This window comes from Panthera onca, chromosome F2 (assembly GCF_046562875.1).
Source record: "Panthera onca isolate mPanOnc1 chromosome F2, mPanOnc1 haplotype 2, whole genome shotgun sequence".
Classification (NCBI taxonomy): Eukaryota; Metazoa; Chordata; class Mammalia; order Carnivora; family Felidae; genus Panthera; species Panthera onca.
Window position 1 is genome coordinate 80,961,645 of NC_138356.1, and position 19,784 is coordinate 80,981,428.

The 19,784-nt window shown below is 66.2% G+C and overlaps 1 protein-coding gene across 3 annotated transcripts in view; it reads left to right on the forward strand.

Moving 5' to 3' along the window:
• The window catches only part of PTP4A3 (protein tyrosine phosphatase 4A3), a 36,826-nt gene that overhangs the window by 2,184 nt on the left and 14,858 nt on the right, over nt 1-19,784 (forward strand). The window contains exon 1 of one of the 3 annotated variants that reach the window (XM_060611435.3): nt 176-272. The exons of 1 other annotated variant lie outside the window; for it this stretch is intronic. The gene's annotated coding sequence lies outside the window, so the exon portion shown is untranslated. Of the gene's footprint in view, nt 1-175; nt 273-17,284; nt 17,493-19,784 lie in introns of those variants that run through there. One more of the 3 variants, XM_060611433.3, reaches the window with a different exon arrangement.

A 19,784-nucleotide genomic window follows, 5' to 3' on the forward strand; every position in this document is an offset into this window, starting at 1 on the left:
AGCGGGCGGGCCCTGCTAGGAGCCAAGGTCAGACCCCGCCCCACTCCCCGGCTCGCTCCCCATGGCCACGCCCCTTCCCACCCGGGCGGGGCCTGCGGGGCGCGCGCGCGCGGCCGAGGCGTGGGGAGCACTCTCATTGGGCCGTGCCAAGCACGTGACCTGACGCCCCGGCCCGCGCGCCCGGAGCCGGGGCCGCGCCTGCGCGCGCCGGCCCCGCGTGCACGCGCGCGCGCCCCTCCCTCCGCCCGTCGAGCCGGCGCCGGGACCGCCAGGTCAGTCTCCTCGGCGCGCGCTCGGGCGGGGGCGCGCGGCGCGGGCGCGTGGGGCCGTGGGCGCGCAGGCGGAGGGCGGCCGCCTCCTGCGCCGGGCGCGTCCTGGGGCCCCTCGGCCTGGCCTGGCGGCTGCTGCGGCGGGAACGCGGGCCTGGGCGCGGCCACGTGCAGGGGCTCCCGGGGCGCCCCCGGCCTGGCTGGAAGCGCTGACCCCGCTCCCGTCTCTGGGGGGCGGGTGACCCCTGTTCCGAGTTCATCCTCCCCCAAGTTCCGGCCCAGGATCTGGTTCTGCCCCACTCTCTGCCCAGTTTCTTCATCTGCATAGTCTGGGGGCACTTGGTCTCTAACGCTCTTGTCACCAGAACCCCATGGGCCTCCCTGTCCTCGGGTAGGACCGGGATGGCAGCGGATGTCGCGGGAGGCTGAGCTCCGGGGCCCGATACCCGGTCTGCGGCCCTGCTCAGACCCTTACGGGGGCTGGTAGCCTGGCGGCGCCTCCCTCTCCCGGCGGCGGTCCAGCTGCAGAACCAGGTCGGCTGCCTTATCCCAGGTGCCACAGGGATTAAACAGGTGGCTCTCCACGTGGCCCCTGGGCTCTGCTGGACAGCTGGCGGTTGGGATGGGTGGCACACGCTCAGCTCCAAGCCGTCAGAGCGCTTCCGGTGTGTGGTCCGGTGACCTCTGCGGCTGGCGCCCGGCGGCTGAGGTGAGGCTGCCCATCTGGGCCGTGCTAGCAGGTCCGAGGGCGGCGTGGGGTCCAGACCGGCAGGTCACAGCCCACATGGGCACCCCGACCCTGGCGGTTAGACATGTGCTGCACCTCCTGCCCTGGCCCGCGCGCTCTGAGGGTTCTGGGCGTCAGCGTGGCGTGTGGGCTCCGGGGGGTCCCGCACCTGCGCTGCAGCAGCGTGGGGGTGCGGACCAGTCGGGGTCAACGGAGGGTGTCTGCGGTCTGGCCCAGAGGCCTCTTCAAAGCTCTGTGCTTGCCCCGCCGCTTCACTGACCTCAAACCCTCCTGTGAGGGAGGTTCTTCACCCCATTTCTCAGATGAGGAGGCTGAGGCCCAGCGAGGTGGAGTCGGGCCCACCTCACCCACAGATCTAACCGGAGCCTTGGTTTTCCCGTCTGTGAAGTGGGTGCCGTGGGGCTCACCCTGCAGGCTGCCAGTGAGGAGTAAATGGGAGAGGCCCTGAGCCTGGGGCCTAACCTGAGGCAGGCACGGGGGTCTCTCCGCTGCTCCCCAGGCCACCCCCGCTGCAGCTCTTCAGGGACGGAGGCTGCCCTGACCACGTGGTGGTCCCAGGCTGTTCCTCAAAGGCCCCTGTGCGGAGCTGGTCAGCCCTCAGCGCTCCCCACGGCGTCTGCCAAGCGCTTCCCCTGTGCCGGGCCCCCTGCTGGAATCAGAGGCGGGTGATGGGGTCGTGGGGGGGCCGGGCGGGTCGTGGGCCGCCCCCTTGCCCCAGGTGGCCAGTGTGGTGGGAGAAGGTGCGGGTGGTGATCAGGTGGAACCTCCAGACCGTCTCCTAGGCTTACTGGCTCCTCCTTGCCCTTGCTCTCCTCCAGGACACCTTCCCTGACCGCCAGGATGAGGCTGGGGCCCCAGCTAGTCACCCCTGTCTCCTCAGTGCCAGCTTAGGCCCTGGCGGGGGGCGGGGGGGCGGCCGATGTCGTCCGCAGCGTGGGCATGGTGGACAGCAGGAAAGCCGGGTGGGCGGGCCCCTTTCTTAGACAAGCGGACAGTTTGGAAGGCGAGGGGGTCCTGGAGGTGCCACGGGTGGGGGGGCCTCAGGATGACCTCAGGGCGCCGGGCGGGGTGTGCTGGGAAATGCTCATCAAAGCGCTGCCTTGAAGCATTAGCCAGCTTGACTTCGTGCCCTTGTTGGGAAGAGGAGGACACTGTCGGCCCCGAGCTGGTGTGAGCCCACCCTGCCCCCCACTGGGGTGGGTGGGGGTCCGCAGACACACAGCGTCTGTGCTAGCGATCTTCCTGGGGGCTCACATCCAGATGGGGCCCCTGCTGCCTCGCCGGCTGGCAGACCCTAGCAAAAGAGGGGGGCCAGTAGACAGGGCACTGGCCTCTCCAGGCAGCATTTGGCTGGAGCTGGCGGGGCTGTGGTGGCCAGGGACCGGTGGGCATATCCCCCAAGACCTTGCCCTGCCTTTGTTACCCAGAGGCTCCAACCCTCACGGTAGGCTGTAAGCAGGTGATGCGCTGGGGTTTCTCACCTCTGGCCGGCCCTGCCCTGTGCCCTCCGTCCGGGACGGCCTCCCCACCAGCTGCCTGGCTGTCCCACCTCCACCTGGCCACCCTCGCCGTCGCCCGCTCTGTTTAGTCCCTGGCACCCCTTGCCGCCCCCAGGGCCTTTCCTCAGTCAGGAAGGTCTGGCGAGATTTCGAGTTTCTCGCCAGATACCTAACGCCTCACCCCTCAGTTTCTGCGCCTGTAAAATGGGAACAGCGAGGTGTGAGGTCAGTCACATGGGCGGACGCCGCCCTGGTGCTCAGAAGGTGTGCAGAAAATGCAACTTCCCTCCTTCCAGCCTGGGCCGTCACCGTGGCACTGTGGCTCCTTGTTGGGGGCAGGGAGGGTTCCTAGGATGTGGGCGGTGGTCCTCAGTGGGGCCGGCACCTTCCGGGTCGTAAGGTGGTTTGGAATCTGTCTCCAAGCAGCCAGTCAGGCATTCCTTTCTCACTGTGCCAGCAAACTTGAGAGCCTACTGTGTGCCAGGCCCTGGTGAGCTGTGCTGGGACTGCCCTAGGGCCAGCAGTGAGTCGGGAGGAGGGAGATGCACCAAGAGCTCGCACACACTCCGGGTGCAGATAACTTCTGGTGACAAACGCGCTGGGGAGAAATGGGATAGGGTTGGGGGCTAGCAGGTAGCGAGGAGGGCAGCCCCAGGCAGGGCTGGTGTGGCTGTGCCGGGCCTCGTCATACCCTTCCTTGCTTGGGACGGCGATGCGGCGTAGCCGATGGGGCTGTGGGTGCTGCCGGACGTGTGTCCAGGAGCTACTCTGCCAGGTACGGAGGGCGGGGCTTGGAACAGAGGCGGCCCTGCTCTTGGGGCCCCTGCCCTCAGCGTCGGGTGTTCAGGTGGGTGGGGGGGAGGGCCGCGGGGCCCGCTGGGGGCCCACGGCTCAGCCTCTCCACCTGCTGTTTTCCTGACCAGGAAGCCGGGCCCGGGGGGACTCCGAAGGCCAGAGGGAGTGAGCACAGATTCCTTTGTGCAGAACGTGGCTCTGTCCACGTCCCCACGGACCAGAGTGTCTTCCTCCACCGCCACTCTGGGAGGCAGGAGTAATAGCCCAGCTTATAGGTGGGGAAACCGAGGCTCAGAGAAGGCAGTTGCCGGGGCGTGCTGGGTGCCTGCTGTGTGCCAGGACCCTGTCTTGATCTACACCCGTGGCTATGGGAAGCAGTGTCCACCTGTCCTACAGCAAAAGGCCAAGGCTCAGCAAGGCTCCTCGCTTTCTGAGGTCACGTGGCCCTCAGGTGGTGGTGGCTGAAGGAGGGAGGCCCCTCTGTCTGACCCTGCGTCTAGCCTGGTGACCCCAGACCCTCGGTGGGCTGGGAGGTGTTCCTGTGGGTGGGCTGGAGGGCCGGCCCAGGTCAGGGTTGGTGGGCGGTGCCCGGCCAGGCCCAGCTCCCGCCGCAGTGACCTCTCTGCTGCCTGGCTGTCCTGCCCTGGCCTGGGGCCCATCCCCGCCTCTGCCCAGGCCTCAGCCGGCCGCCCAGGAAACGGGAAGGCGAGAAGCTGAGTGCGCGTCTCGAGCCAGGCAGGTGTGGTGGGTCCTCTTGGATATGGGGGCTCAGTGGGCACGGAGGCGGCTGGAGCCTCTCCTCTCTGAGGCCACCGTCCATGGGGACGGCTGGAGTTGCTCTGCAGCTTATCAGCCGTCAGCGCTGTGCCCTCACGCTCGTCCTACAGCCGTGGGTTCTCGGGCCTCCAGAGACACTGACCCCTCTGTGTCCTGGGCCTCCCGGCTGCCACCGTCACTGTGTTCCTCCCATGTGCCCAGCCCGAGCTCGGCGGTGTCCTACATGGGATGAACTCAGTGTGCAGGACCCTGGAGACTCTTGCAGGCCAGCAGGGAGGAGGGCCCTGTGTCCTGTGCTCAGGACCTGTCTGGTGGTGAGGGGCCGCGCCTGGAAGGTGGCTTCAAGGTCTTGCTCTCCTGCTGGGTGACCCTGGGGGTGGGCGCCATTGCCAGAGTCTCTGTTCTCGACCAGCAAATGAGGGCTGGGCCAGATCAGTGAAGGGGCGGAGCAGAGCCTGCAGGGGTGTGGCTTCCCTGAGGTATGGTCCTAGAAGGGGGAGCCTCAGGGGGACGGCCCCCACTGTAGGGAGTCTGGGGGGCTCGGGTGCACGGCTGGGGGCCGATGTGCTGGCTGCCAGGGCACAGACGAGGACAGGTCATTGGCTGCATGGCTTTGGGCCAACTCTTCTCCTTTAGGGTCTCGGTTTCCCCCTCTGCAGACGGGGGGCTCTGACCTGCCGTCTCCAGCTCCTCTGTCCCCACAGCCCCCCCCCCCCCCCCGGGAGCTGCAGTCGCTCGTTCCCACGGCCTCCCTGGTCACAGAGACCCCGAAGCCAGGGCTGGCCCGGTCAGTGGGGGCGGGCGGACAGGCAGGCGGCCCTGCCCCGTCCGCTTCCCATGGGACTGGCGCTCCAGCCACTCTCCTGGCCCTGGGGCCCCTCTTGTGACTCAGGCTTCCTGGAAGAGGGGCGGGAGCCCACGGAGGATTCCCCGCCACCCCACCCGGGGCTCCCGCCTGCCGGCCCGCCTGTCCCGTCACCGCCCCCGTGGCTGCACGCCGCCGTGGGCTCCACCTGGTCTACTTTCCTCCCTCCCCCAGAAGGTGCTCCTTTCTGCTGGCGCCCCTCCCCCATCACCTGCTGGTGTGGGCACACTGGCCCCCCCAGGCAATTCCCAGGCCCCTCACTCTCCTGCCTGGACCTGGGCCTGGGAATTGCCATGCGGGATTCAGGGGGTGCCTGGGGTTCCCCACAGTAACCTCACTGTCCCTTCCGCATGGCCCTCGGGAGCCCAGAGCCACGGTCCCGGCTCTGCCAGGTCTCTCTGGGTCACCCTGGGCCTGCCCCTGTGCTTCCTGGGCCTCGGTTTTCTTGTCTGGAGAATGGGGACGCACCATGGACCTGGCGGCAGACTGGGTGGGAGGTCAGACCAAAGACGGCAGCCTCGGTGGTGAAGCTTCGGCCGGCGGGCCAGGCTGCTGCCTCCAGCCCTGCGTCTGCTCCGTGTCACCAGGCTCTCGTCTACCCTCGCCGGGGGCCCGTGACCTCGGGAGGCGAAGCCCAGGTGACTTGGCTTCTTTATGTGTCCTGTGGTGCTCTTGGGCCTGGGGGGGCAGAGGCGGCATCTACTGCCCCAGGGGCTCACGTTGCTGGGGGGGGGGGCGGCTCTCAAACGGGGCTCTTGTAGGTCGTTACGGTTTAATCCAGATTTAGTGGTGGTTCTTAGAAAACTTCAAACAGCCCAGGCAATTATAACCGCTGTGGGCGCTGGGTGTGCTGGCTTCCCGGGAACAGGCTGCCCGCACGCATTCCGCATTTCACTGGAAATTTCCCGTACTGTCGACCGTGGATCTCTCCGGAGGCAGCCGTGGACCCCGGCCCCTGGGTCTGGACGGACCCCTGTTGATTGATCAGTACCCTCCCCATGATCTCCATCTTGGCTGCTGGGTAGTCGGATGAGCAGCACAGCTTACTGGCTTGGCCCGGCCTCTGCCTCCCCGTGCCTCTCAAGGGGCCGCCCAGGCCTGCACTGGCCCCTGCTGGGGGGCTGGGGGGCTTTCTCTCTCAGTTAGAGAGAGGTGGTGCGGAGAGGGAGAGACCAGGGGTGAGCAAGACCCCTAGGAGACGGCAATCTCTTTCCTAGAGTGTGTGGCCCTCAGACTTTGAGGAAGTCAGGGCGGCCTTCTGGAAGGAGGAGGCGCCTGGCCTGGGCTTGAGGGTTGTGGGCACCACAGTAGAGGGAGGGGCTCCCGAGGCTTAGGGCCCGAGTTAACAGTGTCACTGCGGCAGCTCCTGGGTCAGCCCGCTCGGGGCGGTGGGTCGGGGAACGGGCAGGGACGGAAGGCAGGTGCGTCGTGCCCAGCGCTCCGTCGGCCGGGCTTGTGTGGTCCTCGCCGAGTGGCCTGGAGCCAAGACTGTCGGCCCCTCCTTTACAGGTGTGCGTGGGGAGGGGGGAGCAGACCCCATCGCAGCACAGCCACCAGCCCGTCCTGCCTGGCACGCCCTCCCCTCTCTGGCCTCAGTTTTCCCCGTCTCTGGAGTGGGGCTGAACGACCTGCCCCAGCCGTGGTGGGGGGAGCCTGATAAAGAAAGGGCATCTGGTGAGCAGAGATCTGCTCTGCTTCTGGCCTTTGGCCTGACTCGTCCGTCTGTGCCTCAGCTTCCCCCTCTGTAAATGGGGGCGGGAAGCCCTTTTGTGGGGATGTCGGGAACCGAAAGAGGGGCAGTGGGTGCGGGCAGCCTGAGCCGCGTAGCGGGTGCCCCGCCGATGGGTGATGCGGATCCCCCGCCGGCTCTTCGGTGACCTCGGCGACTGGGACGTTCCCACGGCCGGGCAGCCACAGGAAGCCATCTGGAGGCCTTGTTTACCCTCCCCCGGCCGCCCTGGCAGGAAGTCACCGGAAGGGCTGTCCCGAGGGGCCCCCAGGCCTGTGAGGACAGCCGGTGGCCGGGGGTCCCCAGCGGGGCACAGAGGACTGACGGGGCGGAGCTGGGTGCTCTGGGGCCCCCTGTGGCGCGCGGGCTGGAGTGTGGATGGAGATGTTCATCGAGTGTGTGCATCTGTACGTCCAGCCTGGTGGCTACCCCTTCCCCGGCGTGGCTGTGGCCCCGTGAAGTCACAGCCTCAGCCCCGGGTGGCCTGCGTGATGGTCCGGGAGGGGTGGGGTCCAGGGAGCCGGAGGAGGGGCCCCTAACGCAGGGGGCAGGGGCCAGAGGGCGAGCCCTCGAGGCAGCTGAGGGTCCAGGAGGAGGTGTGTAGGGGAAGGGGGCCGGGAGACGGTGCAGGTGCAGGCTGTGGCCTCTGACGGGACTGCTGAGGGCGAGGGCGTTGGGGTGACGTAGAGAGGTAGGCGGGGCCTGGGGGCACGGATAGTGACGAGGGGTGGTCGTGGCCCGAGACCCTCGTCCCTCCACCCCCCTCCCCTACACCACCCTCAGCTCAGCCTGCAGCAGGGTCAGGGCCTGGGCCTCTGCCCCTCGGGACGTGCCCAGCTGCCCTGGCATTTGCGGCCCCGATGCCCACCGACCGGCCTGAGCGTGGCTGGCTGGGCCCGGAGACAGTTCCCACGGACGCTGCCAGCTGGGCTCGCCCGACCCGAGGAAGGACGCTGACCCCGGCAGGGCCTTGGCTGCTTTGTGCCTGCCCGGCCTCCCGCCTTCAGAAGGAGCCTGGTGGGCCCGGGGGTCAGACGGCCCTGCCTGGCCAGCCGTGGGGAGCCAAGGAGCACCCCCGCCTGGCTTCTTCCTGTCCTCCCTCCACTTTCTCCTCCCCTCCCTCCGAGTTCTCACTGCTTTCCCTGCCCTGTCCCCGCCTCCCCCACTTTGGAAGGCTCTGTCGCAGGGTCCTTATGGGCAGAGCCCTCCCCGAGAGTGTGCTGGGGTTTTGGGGGCAGGGTGAGTGTCTCCCCCACCCTTCCCGTGCGGAAGCGAGCGTGAGAACCAGGGCTTTGGGCGGGATCCGGGACCGGGGAGCACGCTGCCGGGGGTGTGTGTCCACCAGCCAGTCCTGGGTGAGACTGGATGTTCCAGAGGCGTCCCTGGGCTGAGGACGGGCAGCCGTGGGCCTGTCCCAGGAGGGTCACCGGCTGCTGCCGAGTGCCCGCTGCGTGCCAGGCCGACTCGTCTGTAACCCGGCACACAGCTGCCCCTCAGGTGTGGGTACCCCGTTTGCAGAGCCTGGGCCGACCCCAGGTCTGAGCGGCGGTGGCCTTGCCCCCTGCCTTGTCACGAGACACCAAGACCATCAGGACAGGAAGGGAGGAAGGGTGCAGTCTGTAAAAGATGGTTGCCGCGTGCGTGAGCAGGTGTGAGGGAGGCGGTGGCTGGTTCCCTGGGCCTCCTGGAGAGGCTGAGATGGTGGGAGAAGCCTGGAGGGGCGCCGGGGGCTCTGGGCCAGGAGTCCAGAGCCTGGGGAGGCCGGCCTCGGGACAGTGGCTAGCCTCAGCTCCCCAGTCCGCTTTCTCCTGGGTGCGGCGCGCTCTGTAGATGGTGCGGGACAATGCGGGGCCCTCCGCCCGCCTCCCCTGCGGCGAGGGGGTCTGCGTGGCGGCTGGATGGAGGAGAGGAGATTCTCAGTGTGTTGGGGGGTCCGGTTGGGCAGCGGCTCCTTGGCAGCTGAGAGCCCCCTTCCTCTCTTGCTGTTGCTGGGGTCGTGACTGGTGCGCTCCCCGCCACTGGGGTCATCGCCTGGTCGCTGTGGCCAACTTTACTGTCATGCCGGGGATCGAGCTCTTCTCCCCATGAGTGCCCCTGGACCCAGAGCCCGGCCACGGCATCTGCTAGGTGCTCCTAAGGGTCCATGAGCTGGTGAGTGGGCCTCCAAGGAGGGGGGTTTGGACAGATGGAACCAGGGAGGAGTCCTAGGTAGCTGGCAAAGGCCTGGAGAGACAGCAATGGCGGTGTGGGGGCAGAGAGTGCTCCCGGCACGGGGCACAGTGAGGGCACAGGGCCGGAAGCAGGACCACGCACAGAGGCTGTGTGTCTCCAGAAGGGCAGGAAGGCAGGTGGGGCTGGAGAGTGGGGGAGGGCAGCCCAGCGGTAGGGCCTTCAGGGCGGGAGGCTTGGCTTTTTCCTTCCGAGTGGCGTGCCTGCCACTGAGGGCTTCGGCCCTGGAGGACGGGGTCAGCCTGGGTGCTGCCAGGTAGGGAGGAGGGGGTGGGGCGGGGGTACCCACGACGCCACGGTGGGGACTAGCTCTGGGCACATACTCCCCAAACTCTCAGTGACCTCAGGTGGCCCGCGCACTGCTGTCTCACCTGTCACCATCCATGGGGACTCTCCTGCCCCACATTGGGGATTCTGGGGACTTTCTGTTTCCTCACCCAGTGCTTGATTCTGTGACACACCTCGATCTGGGCTTGCAGAGACCTGCCCGTGCCCTGAAGCGATTCTGAGAACCGGGGTCCCCCGAGCCTGCCTTCCCTGGGGAGCAGTTCCCTGCGGTCTCCCCTGAAGCCTGGCTCACCTTTCTGCCCCCTGCCTTTTCCTGCCTCCTGGCCTTTACTCAAGCTGTGCCTGGACACCCAGCCCCTTGCCCTTCTCAGGGGGATCTCTTGAGACAAAAGAGGGACAGCGTGTCCTTCCGTGTCCTGCAGGCCACCTGGTCCGGTTCTCCAGGGATGCCTGCACCTGCTGCTGGTGCCCGCATGTGGCCTGGACTCTGGGCAGTCACAGGTGCACGTGCAGATTTGTGTCTGACAGAGAAGGTGGCCCCTGTGGTGTCACCCCTTACAGCATCACTCGTCTTGCTCTCCTGCCTTGTTCCGGTGCTCCGTCACCACGGGCTGGGAGCACTCAGTGCCCTGGACCCTCCTCGGAACCGGCTTTGCCCCCTGCCGGCTCCCTGGCAAACGAATAAATCCTTGACCTGTGCTCACTCTACGTGTGCTGGTTGTGTTTGGAACTTCTAAAGTTGCTTTGACAACTGTCCTTTTTATTTTATTTGTTTTAAAGATTATTTATTTTTGAAGGAGAGACAGGGCGTGCAAGCAGACAGGGGAGGGGCAGAGAGGGAGAGAGAGAGAGAGAGAGAGAGAGACAGAATCCCAAGCAGGCTCCGTGCTGTCAGCGCATGGAACCCGACTTGGGGCTCAACTTCACGAGCCGTGAGATCGTGACCCGAGCTGAAATCAAGAGTCAGAGGCTCGACTGAGTGAGCCACCCAGGCGACCCTCTTTCCCATCCTTGAAGGCCAGCCCCGCCTGGCCTGGGACCCTGGAGGCGCCCCCCTCCCCGCCTCCCCGCCGCTTACCTGCCCGGCTGCCGGGACCTCTGTCCCTCCCTGGCCTGCCCGGTGCCCTCGGCAGCCTGGTGCACCCGAGGAGCCCGGGAAGGGGCTGACCAGGTGCTCCCACCCCGTGTGGCGACGCCCACAGTCCCGCTCCAGTGTGGGATCTCAGAAGAACGGATGCCTGTGGGTGTTTGTCGACCGGCCCCCGTGTCGTGTCCCGCACCGCTCCTGCTGTGCGCCGTCCCTGCGGGCGAAATGAGAACAGAACTGGAGGTGACCCGGACGCCCGTCCGCTGAGCACAGAAAAGCAGAGCGCGGTCTCCACATGGCGTAGGGATTCTCAGCCACGAAGAGGGTGAAGTCCTGACCCGATGACAGCACTCACGCCCCTAGAAAGCATCGTGCTGAGCGAACGGGGCCAGATGCCGGAGGCCACGTGGTGCCTGATGCCACTTATGTGAAACGTGTGCCTGGGCAAATCCGCGGGCGTGCAATCCCGGGCACCGGACTGGCTGCCAGGGGCGGGCGGCAGGAGATTGGGGCCGGGCTGCGACGGGTGTGGGGCCGCCTGTTGGGGTGACGGAAATGCCCTGGAGTCAGGCGGCCGTGGTGGCTACGCGGCACCGTGGAGATGTTAGAAAACGCCGAGTAGACAAGTAGCGAAACGGCACGTGTCGCGTTCCGTGAATTTTATCTCGGAAAACAAATGTAACCAGCTCCCTGCCCCGCAGAGTCTGGCCTGAGCGGGTTCTCAGCTAAAGTCTGCAAAATAGGATTAGCCCGGCTCGGCCCCAGGGCGGCCAGCGCGCAGGGACTTCATTAGCGCTTGGAGGGGAGAGTGACGACGGGACGCCCGCGGGTGCTGGGCCGTGGCGGGGCTCAACGAGTTTGGGGAAGCAGGGTCGAGCCGCCCTCCTCCTGCCTGAGCACGGTGCCCGGCATCGGTGAGTCTGGCTGAGAGCGCGAAGTAGGCGGCTCGCGGACAGGTCTGTGTCGTCGTGCGGTCTCCTGCCCTCCCTCCTCCGTCTCCTACCGCTGCGGGTCCACAAAACCCCGGGTGGCCGTGCACAGGGGGGTGGGGCTGCGGGGCCAGCCGGCCCAGCACCTCGGGCCCGTGCCCTGTACGGGGGCTCACAGAGCTGCTGAGGGGTCAGGCGAAGCCGAGTGGGCACGGGCTTTGTCACCTCGGAAGTGTGTCCCTTGCCCCCTTCGGTCCCTGTACGCTTGGCTGGGTCCAGCGAGGAGGGGGCTGCCGTGCCTGTTCACTCAGCCGCCTCTGGGCACTCCCGCCTGATGTGAAGAAGGGGCGGCCCCGGGGAAAGCGGGGGGCGGCGGTGGGGGGAGAGCCGGCAGTGCCGTGCCAAGTACGGGTCTGCCTGCTGGCCTGGTGACGCGGCCCGACCTCCTGCTGCCCCTGCTGTGCCCATAGCGGTGCCCAGAGCTGCCCGAGGGAGCCAGGGCCTGGTGAGGACCCTGGGCCGGAAGTTGCATCAGCCTCTCATTCATTGCTGGGGGGGGGGGGGGCTTCTGGCTCCCCGTGGGGGGCCCTCGAGGCCCCGGAGAAGAGGGGTTTCCCTTGGGTCGTTCTGCTGTGACGGTTCCCCACTGCGTCCTCTGGGAGCTGGACAGTGCAGGTGACCGGGTCCTGATGCCCAGCGCCCCGGGACGTGCCTTCTCTCTGGGAAGGCAGCTCGGATGGCGTGGGTGGGGCTGCAGGGGGGGGGGGCGGGGGGCGGCAGGGGCAGCGGTGGGGGCGGCATGGCTGAGTGCCTAGTGGGTGCCTGTAGGGTGCCTCCCCTCCCGTGGCCGGCACCTCCTCGCTGCCCTCTCGGGCTGGGCATCGCCTTGCTGCCCTCACGGCGGCCGATGTCTGCAGCCAGGAGCCGATCCCGCCACCCTCAGGTCGCCACGCATGACCAACACGGGGACGCCGGGGCAGGAGACTGGGGGGTGGTGGCCGGTGTGGCCCGGCCCAGGCTCTGCCTCCGTCCCTGCGTGGTGGTCCCTCCACTGACAACCAGCCAGGCTAGAGATGGTCCAAGCCACATAAGATGAGCAGGAGGCAGGGAGGCCGGGCCGGGAGGCTCTCCTACCTTCGAGGCTGGGAGGCTGGAGCCTGGGCCTGGGCCGAGGTGGGGTTCTATGAGGTGCCCTCGCTGCTAGTGCGTGGTGTCAGAAACGTTCTGGAAGGGTGCCACTGGCTGCGCCCCTCCAGATCACTACGTCTCTAGAGGAATACGGGCTCCGGGACATTCTGCGGGGAAGAAGCCCTCGGTGTCCCCAGAATCGCCATCTTGAACGCGGGTTCTCCTGCGGGGCTCAGAGTCCCGTCAGAGCCCGTGGGGGTGTCTGGCACAGCAGAAACATTCCAGGGATCCAGACGAGGCTGCTTGGAAGGGAGGTGTCCTTCCAGACCCCAGGAGGACAGCCATCTGCAGCTCCAGCGAGCCCATTTTACAGATGATCAAATGGAAGCACAGAGAGGTTGAGGGATGTGCTCAGGGTCACACAGCTTGCCATGGGGGAGCCAGGATGGGAACCAGGCCAGACTCCCAAGCCGTTGACACTCTGGGAATAGTGGTCACAGCCTGAGCAAGAACGTGGGCAGAACCTCACCTGGGTCGGGCTGATGGGAGGGAGCTGTCCCCTCCCCTGGGCCCCTGGAGGCCCTGCCTGGCCTGGGTTTGAGGGGGGAGCTCCGCTTCAGAGTCTCACGGCCTCTCTGGGCCTCAGGTTCCCGGTGGTTGGATGGTCACTGGCACCCGCAAGGCCGTGACCTGTAGAGGGTAGACGGAGGCTCGGGTTGGAGGCCGGGCGTAGTGCTGGCATCTCTGGGGTGTGGGCTGCACCGCGTGGGGTTCCAGCCGCTGAAGCGCAGGAAGCAGTGCCCCTCCTGCTGTTTCAGAGATGGGACACGGTTCTCTGTCCAGCCCGGGGCTCGGGGTGGCGGCGATGGCCTGGAAATGCCAATGGAGCCAACTGACATGCTAATGATGCCGGACGGGCTTCTGGAGAGGGAGAGAGGGCTCAGAGAGGGAAGGTGGCAGCTCAGGGGGGACCTGTGGGTCCCCCTGCTGTGTGTCCTGGGTGCAGCGGCCCGCCCCTCTCCGGTCCTTGGGGGGCGCCGGCGGGCGGGGGGCCCGTGTCTCACTGCCAGGCCGGCCCAGAAATAGCCGTGACCTTCCGCACCCAGCTTGGCAACGCCCGGGGCCGAGGGGCCTACGTGCGCCCGGCTGAGTCCTCACAGGGCGGTGGGGCCGGTTATTTTGGACGCGGCCTCCCGAGGCCAGGTCAGAGCTCTTTCCCGTGGCTCCCGAAGGCCCCTCTGACGCGCGTCAACCGGGGCCTTGGCCGGCAGCCCTGGCTACCTCCAAGATCTGGCGCCCCCTTCCTGCCCGCCTGACCCCCGGCGACCCCGGGTGCTGGGTGGGGGCAGGGCGGGGATCCCAGGGATGAAGCAGGCGCTGGGTGACGAGGCTTCCCGGAGCCCTGGCCTCAGTTGGAGGGCTGGGCCTCGGTTTCCCCATCAGGGGTTGTTTTAAGGAGAAAACACATAGAAAGTGTCCACCCGGGGCTGGCTCTGAATCCTGGCTCAGCCCCCTCGTAGTTGTGTGGCTTCAGGCAAGTCACTGACTGCGTGGCCAGCGTACTTATCCATAAAATGGGGCCTCAATGCACTTATCCGTAAAACGGGGCGATGGGTGCCTCCAGGACTGCTCTGAGGATGAACGTGGGCCAGGGCCCGTGCTGAGAGCGTCGTGTGAGGCTATGACATGGCAGAGTCCCTGGGCCTTCCCCATGTTGCCCTGGCGGATACTGGGCTTATCCCTGGGATGTGCCAGGAGTGGTGATGGCCCGCGGACCTGGGTTCCAGCTGGGCCACAGTCTCCTCTTCTGTGACACGGGCCGAGTGTGATGGCTGCTTCTGGCCAGGCTGCTGTGTGCAGGGGTGAGAAATGGCCACCACACCGTGCTGCCCCGAGGTCCGGTCACGCCGGGTCACCGCTGCAGACAGTGTCCCGCCACGGGTACACGGTGCTGGATGGGCACGGGGGATCGGCTGCTCTGTGGGCAGAGCCCCTCCCCTGCGGGTGCTGGGCTGGCGTCTGATCCTGCTTCCCAGTTGGGATTGGGGTGCGCCGGGTGCAGCAGGGAGGGGCGCACCGTCTGCCTGGTGCTGGCTGCATGCTGAGGGGCCCCTCCCCTGGTCTCCTCACCACCCTCGGGGGCCCTGTCCTCGCACCGTCAGTCCTGGGCCCGAGGGGAACCCAGCGCGGCTCCTCCGTGGAGAGGGGCCGGGGCCCACGGCCCTGCTTGATTCAGGCGGGCAGCCCCGGGCCCTGCCCTCCAGGCCGTGTGACAACTCCACGGGCACCCGGGGGGATGGCACCCAGAGGGTGGGCCCCTCAGGGGGCAGTTCTTGTTCCCCTACCTTGTGAAGGTCTGTTATTTCCACTTTGTGCTGATGACTCAAAAGGCCCAGAGAGGGGAGGAGATGGGCCCAGGGGCACACAGCAGCCACAGGGAGGGATTCCTCAGTTGCCAGGGGTGTCTTAGCCTCCTACCAGCTGAGGACCCCCGGGGGACCTCCAGCTGATTCTGGCGGGAAGGGACTTGACCAGCAGCCTCCTGTGTGAGGTCACATTGACCTTGAGGGCTACGACACCCACCCCAGTTCTCAGAGGACCCCAGCTCCCTTTTGCCTGTTGAGGGTCCTGTGTGTGTGTGTGTGGCACGGGAGGAGCTGGGGTCTACCTGGTGGACTGGGGAGGCCCTGAGCTCTCAGGACGGCAGGGTTGGGGACCTCCGCATTCCTGGCAGGGGCTTGACCTGGGGCCTGGAGGGTGCAGGGGCCTCTCAGGGACCATTAGCTCCAAGTGGACCCATGAAGCGCCATGCCCCTCTGGGACGCCATGCCCGTTCTGGGCACCGGCCCTTGGGGACCTTGGGGACTTGGTGGCATGGTGCCGGGAGTCAGCGCCAGCCCAGGGGGAAGGCACTGGGGACTGTGGGTGCAGCTAGGGCGGGCTTTCCGAGCTTTTCCTCCTGTTAGAATCCTGAGGCTTAATAATTCCCAAGCGGACACCCTGTGCTCCAGAATAGTGGGCCGTGGGCTGGCGGGCAACCAGGCCTCTGGGACCGAGGGCAGGGGTGCTGGGGGCAGGGGGTGCAGCCGGGCTTGCACGCACTGCTTCCCGCCACCCAGGGTCAGCCGGGCCTCGTGTGCCGATGCAGACGCCGGGGCCCCGGAGGGGGAGGCGGAGCCCGGAAATTTTGGAAACACGGATGAGTCCAGCCGTGTCCGTTCCAGGACGGGTGGGCTGGGACCTGGGGAGGGGCAGTGATGGCCCAGGGCCCACGGTGGGGGCTCCAGCCCTGCGAGTACAAAGGCAGGACACCGGGTCTCAGGAGGGTGGACCCCCTACCTCTGTGTGGAGGCCCCGGGCAGGGAGACCCTCGTGGTCTGACTTCCAGCCTGGGCAGAGTCCTCCGAGGCCCAGAGGAGGATGGAGCGTGGACCAGAGAGCATGGAGGGTGTGGAGGGCCACGGGGCGGGGGGGGGCCCTCGTGGCACAAGTGAGTGTCCGCATGGACAGAGCTGCCGCCGGGCTCTCGGTTACACTGGGCGGTGGGAGGTGAGTTCGAGCAGTCCTGTCTGCTCTCCTGTCTGCTTGGCGGCCCGCGTGGCCCACTTGTGTGCACTGATCCTCGGGCTCGTACCCCACCTTGGGCAGGTCCAAAGGGGACCGGTCGTGGCCCTGCCCTCCGGGGGCCCAGAGTGCTGGGACCTGGCCTGTGGGACTGGTCCAGACGGAGGGGAGGGGCCGGGAGGTGGAGAAAGGGCTGTGGGTGAGGAGAGGTTGGTGCAGTGAGGTTGGGAGAGGCCGGAGGGAGAAGGGCAGCCAGGTGGAGGGACAAAGGACGCAGGCCGGGTGTCGGGCGTGTGAGTCACAGCACCTGGCCGAGGCTGCAGGAGGCACGGTGAGGGGCAGTAGAGGCGGACGGGCTGGGAGGCTACGGGGGGCTTTGGGGCCTGGCCAAGGCCCTGGGGAACCTCGATGGGTCTGACCGAGCCTGGAGAGGGCCTCCATCTGGGGTGGGATGACTGCTGGGCAGGTGCCTGGTGGGAATCCGGGGCACGTGGATGGGGGGATGCCTGGGCAGGGGGTGGTGATGGCTCTGGGCCATCGGGGTGGCCGGGGGTAGCAGCCCCTCCTACAGCCAGGAATTACCCCCACCACTCACCTGGCAGGGAACAGGAGTTAGCCTGAGATGCCCCTCCCACCCCTATCCAGGGTCTGGGGAGAGGGGGCAGAGCCCTGGTGGGAGCAGGCACAAGTGACTCTGGCCGTCAGGGGCGGGGACAGCCCCTCCCCCTCTGGTGGGATTCCTGCTTCCTCAGTGCTTGTGCAGGGCCTCGAAGGGGGGGCCCAGGCTTGGGTGGGATGAACTAACCCACCAGTTAGCTGGCTTCCTCACTTCCTCGTGGAGGAGACTAGGACAACAGGAAGAACTGAGCACTGAGCTCGTGAGGGGGGGGGACTCACAAGGGCTCTGGGTAAGCTGGGCAGCTTTCTGGAGCCCCAGAGCAATCTGGGGAGGGCACTGGGGGGCTGCTTAGGTTGGGGGCAGCCCATAGAGGGCCAGGCCGTTTCTGTGTGGGGGTGTTGGGGTGGCAGGGGTACAGTGAGCACCCCGTCAGGCAAGGGAAGCGACCTGGAACCCCCTTCCCAGCCTGCAGCAGGCAGTGGGGGAGACAGGCCAGAGACCTGGGAAGCCCCAGGCTGTCCCTCTGACCCTTCACTCCGCCAGCTGCCCGGCCTGGGACTCTCCTCTCAGCTGGCTCTGCGCCCGCCCCTCCTGCCCCCTCCCTGCTCTGGCTGCCTTTGGATACAGGGCCCTGGGGACCGTTCTGCCTCCTGCAGGCCCCAGAGTCAGGCTCAGCGGGGGAGGGGGGCTCTCCTGCCCGTTTCCCGGGAACAGGGTGCTCGCCTCAACCTCAGACCCTCGTCCCAGCCCCACTCCCCTGCTGCCCGGCAGCCCTGGGAGGCGGGAGGAAGTATAGCAGGGGCCAAAGGCTGGGATCCTTCTGGGGCTGCCCCGGCCTGCCCCCGCCTCCCAACACAGTTTACCGGCCCATGATCTGGGGCCTTTGACGCGGGAGGGCGGGCAGCCAGGCGGGGATAAAGCTGGGCGGGGGCCCGGCGCCCCGGGACTCCAGGACCAGGAAGGCGGGTGAGTGTGCGTGCGCTCCCCGGCTCTGGGTCTCGTGGGGGTGGGAGGTGTGGAAGGTGGGGCTGGCGGGAGGCCTGGGTGTGGCTGCCCTTGGGACAGACCTCAGAGAGGGTGCGGGGGGGGGGGGGGTGTAGCCGGGGGTTCCCGGGCCTTTGCTTGCTCAGCTCGCCTGAGCCTCAGTGGTTTCCTCCGTCAAATGGGGCCGGGGTGGCCCTGGTGATGGAACCTTCTCCTTCCAGACCGTGCCAGAATGGACACTGTCCTTCCAAGCTCTTTGATAGTTCAGTGACCCCCGGCCAGTGGCACAGGGGAGGGTGGCCTACCCTCCTGGCCAGCTGCACTGTTGATGGGCGGTGGGGTCCAGCCTGGCTCTTCTGCCCGTGGGGTGGGGATATGCCGAGCCTCTCTGTGCCCGTGTCCTCTCTTGTTAGAGGTAGGGGCCACATCATTGGTGATCATTTATTGTTAGCAGGGCAGTGAAAGGAGGTGCTGTGGGGCCGGCCCGCCGGGCCCTCCTGCCAGCAGGTGGGACCTGTGGTTGGTTCGGCCCTAACTGAGAGGCTGATCTGACCAGACCCTCTCCAGCAGGTGCCACGTTCTCCTTGACCCTTCCAGTGACTTGTGGGGCCATTTTAAACGCCCTTGTACAGAAGGGGTCCGTGGAGCTTCAGGGATGCAAGAACCCCTCCCCAGCGACTAAACGGAGGAGTTTATGGTCTATTCGGCCCTGAGAGTCCCTGGGCTCCGTCAGAAAGCAGGCTCCCGCTAGCGAGCCTTATCATTCGTTGTCAGTAAGCGGCAGCTTGGATGGTCACTGGTTGTCATCTTGGGTTTGAGTGACCGCCTCGCCTCGAGGGTTTTGGAAGTATCCAGAGCTTTCCAGGTTGGTCGTAATTGTGAGCAAAGCACGAGTCTCTGGGCCCTAAGTTGAGGACCTGGTGGCTCTTTTCGTGGCTGGGCCTCCTGGCATCTTCTTTGGCTGCTCTGAAGGCCTCGTGTACCCAGTACCCTGGGCCCCACTCAGCACAGGTGAAGTTTGCAGGATTCATCCCGGGGGAGGGAAGAAGGAACCCGGTTCCAGGTTGCTCTGCTCCTCCTCTGCCTGGCCTCCGCGTACAATGGGGCCCACGGTCTTTGGCCTCAGGTGGGAGTGTGTGTGTATGTGTGTGTGTGTGGAGAGGTGGGGGTGGTGGAGACTTGGGGCGTAAAATGGGTTCCAGAGCCGGCAACAGTGGTGGTGGGCACTCTTCTCCTGGAGGGGGGCTGCTGCGATGCGCATGGGGTCGTCCTGCGTTTCTCCCAGAGATGCTCGGCTCTGCTCACCTTTTCGGAGAGCCTCCCCCCAGTCTTGTTTCTGTCTGATGCCGTCTACTGCCTGCTTATTGTGTGTCCCCCTGATGGGGTTTTAGGGTGATGGGGGGGGGGTTCAGGGCTGACGGCCAAGAAAGAACTCTTGAGACGTCTTTGGTGCAAAAAGGTGGTTTTACGAAAGCATGGGACGGGACCTATGGGCAGGAAGAGTTGCCCTGGGGTTGTGACAGGTGACTCATTATATACTCTCAGGTTGGGAGGGGTCGGGGATAGGGTAAGTCTCTAAAGAATTTTGGAAGCAAGGTTTCCAGGACCTTGAGGGGCTAGGACAATGCCATTTATTACCGTTTAATAAAACCTCAGTCATGAGACCCTTCAGATGCATATCGGAGGCCATAAACCTGGAGTATGATTGCCAGCATATATCTTGGGGCAGTTGAGATAAAGGAAGTTGACTTACAGGGTCCTCGAGGTTGGGGCAATGTTAAGCCAAGCTTCCCTTTTGTCCCGAGCAAAGTGTCATCATCGAGGCAGCTGAGCTCCCAGAGGGAGGTCACCCTGCCTGTTTCAAGGACTTGTCAATGGGCCGTAGGCAGTAAGGGAACTTAGTTTTTCATTTGTCTTAGTTTCCCACATCCCGATGGCAAGCACTTAAGCCCCTTTCCTTTGTTCTTGGGCAGCTAGGAGTGTCTGAGGAATATCCCACACATCCCACCTAGGGGGTGCCAGCCTGTATTTTTCCCTCTGCCTGCCCCACGCTTCCTCATCACCCCCACTGATCTCAAACCCAGACAGTGGACCCCCAGAGGGTGGGGTCATGGGGGTTCATTCACCCCTGATTCCCGCCCCCCCGCCCCAGTGCTCTCAGCACGGGGCCTGGAACAGAGAGGGTGCTGGGTGTGTGCACGTAGGAATTAAAACTCAGTGGGGAAAACCCCAGCAGTGAAGGCATCCAGGGCTTCCTGGAGGAGGAGGGGGGGA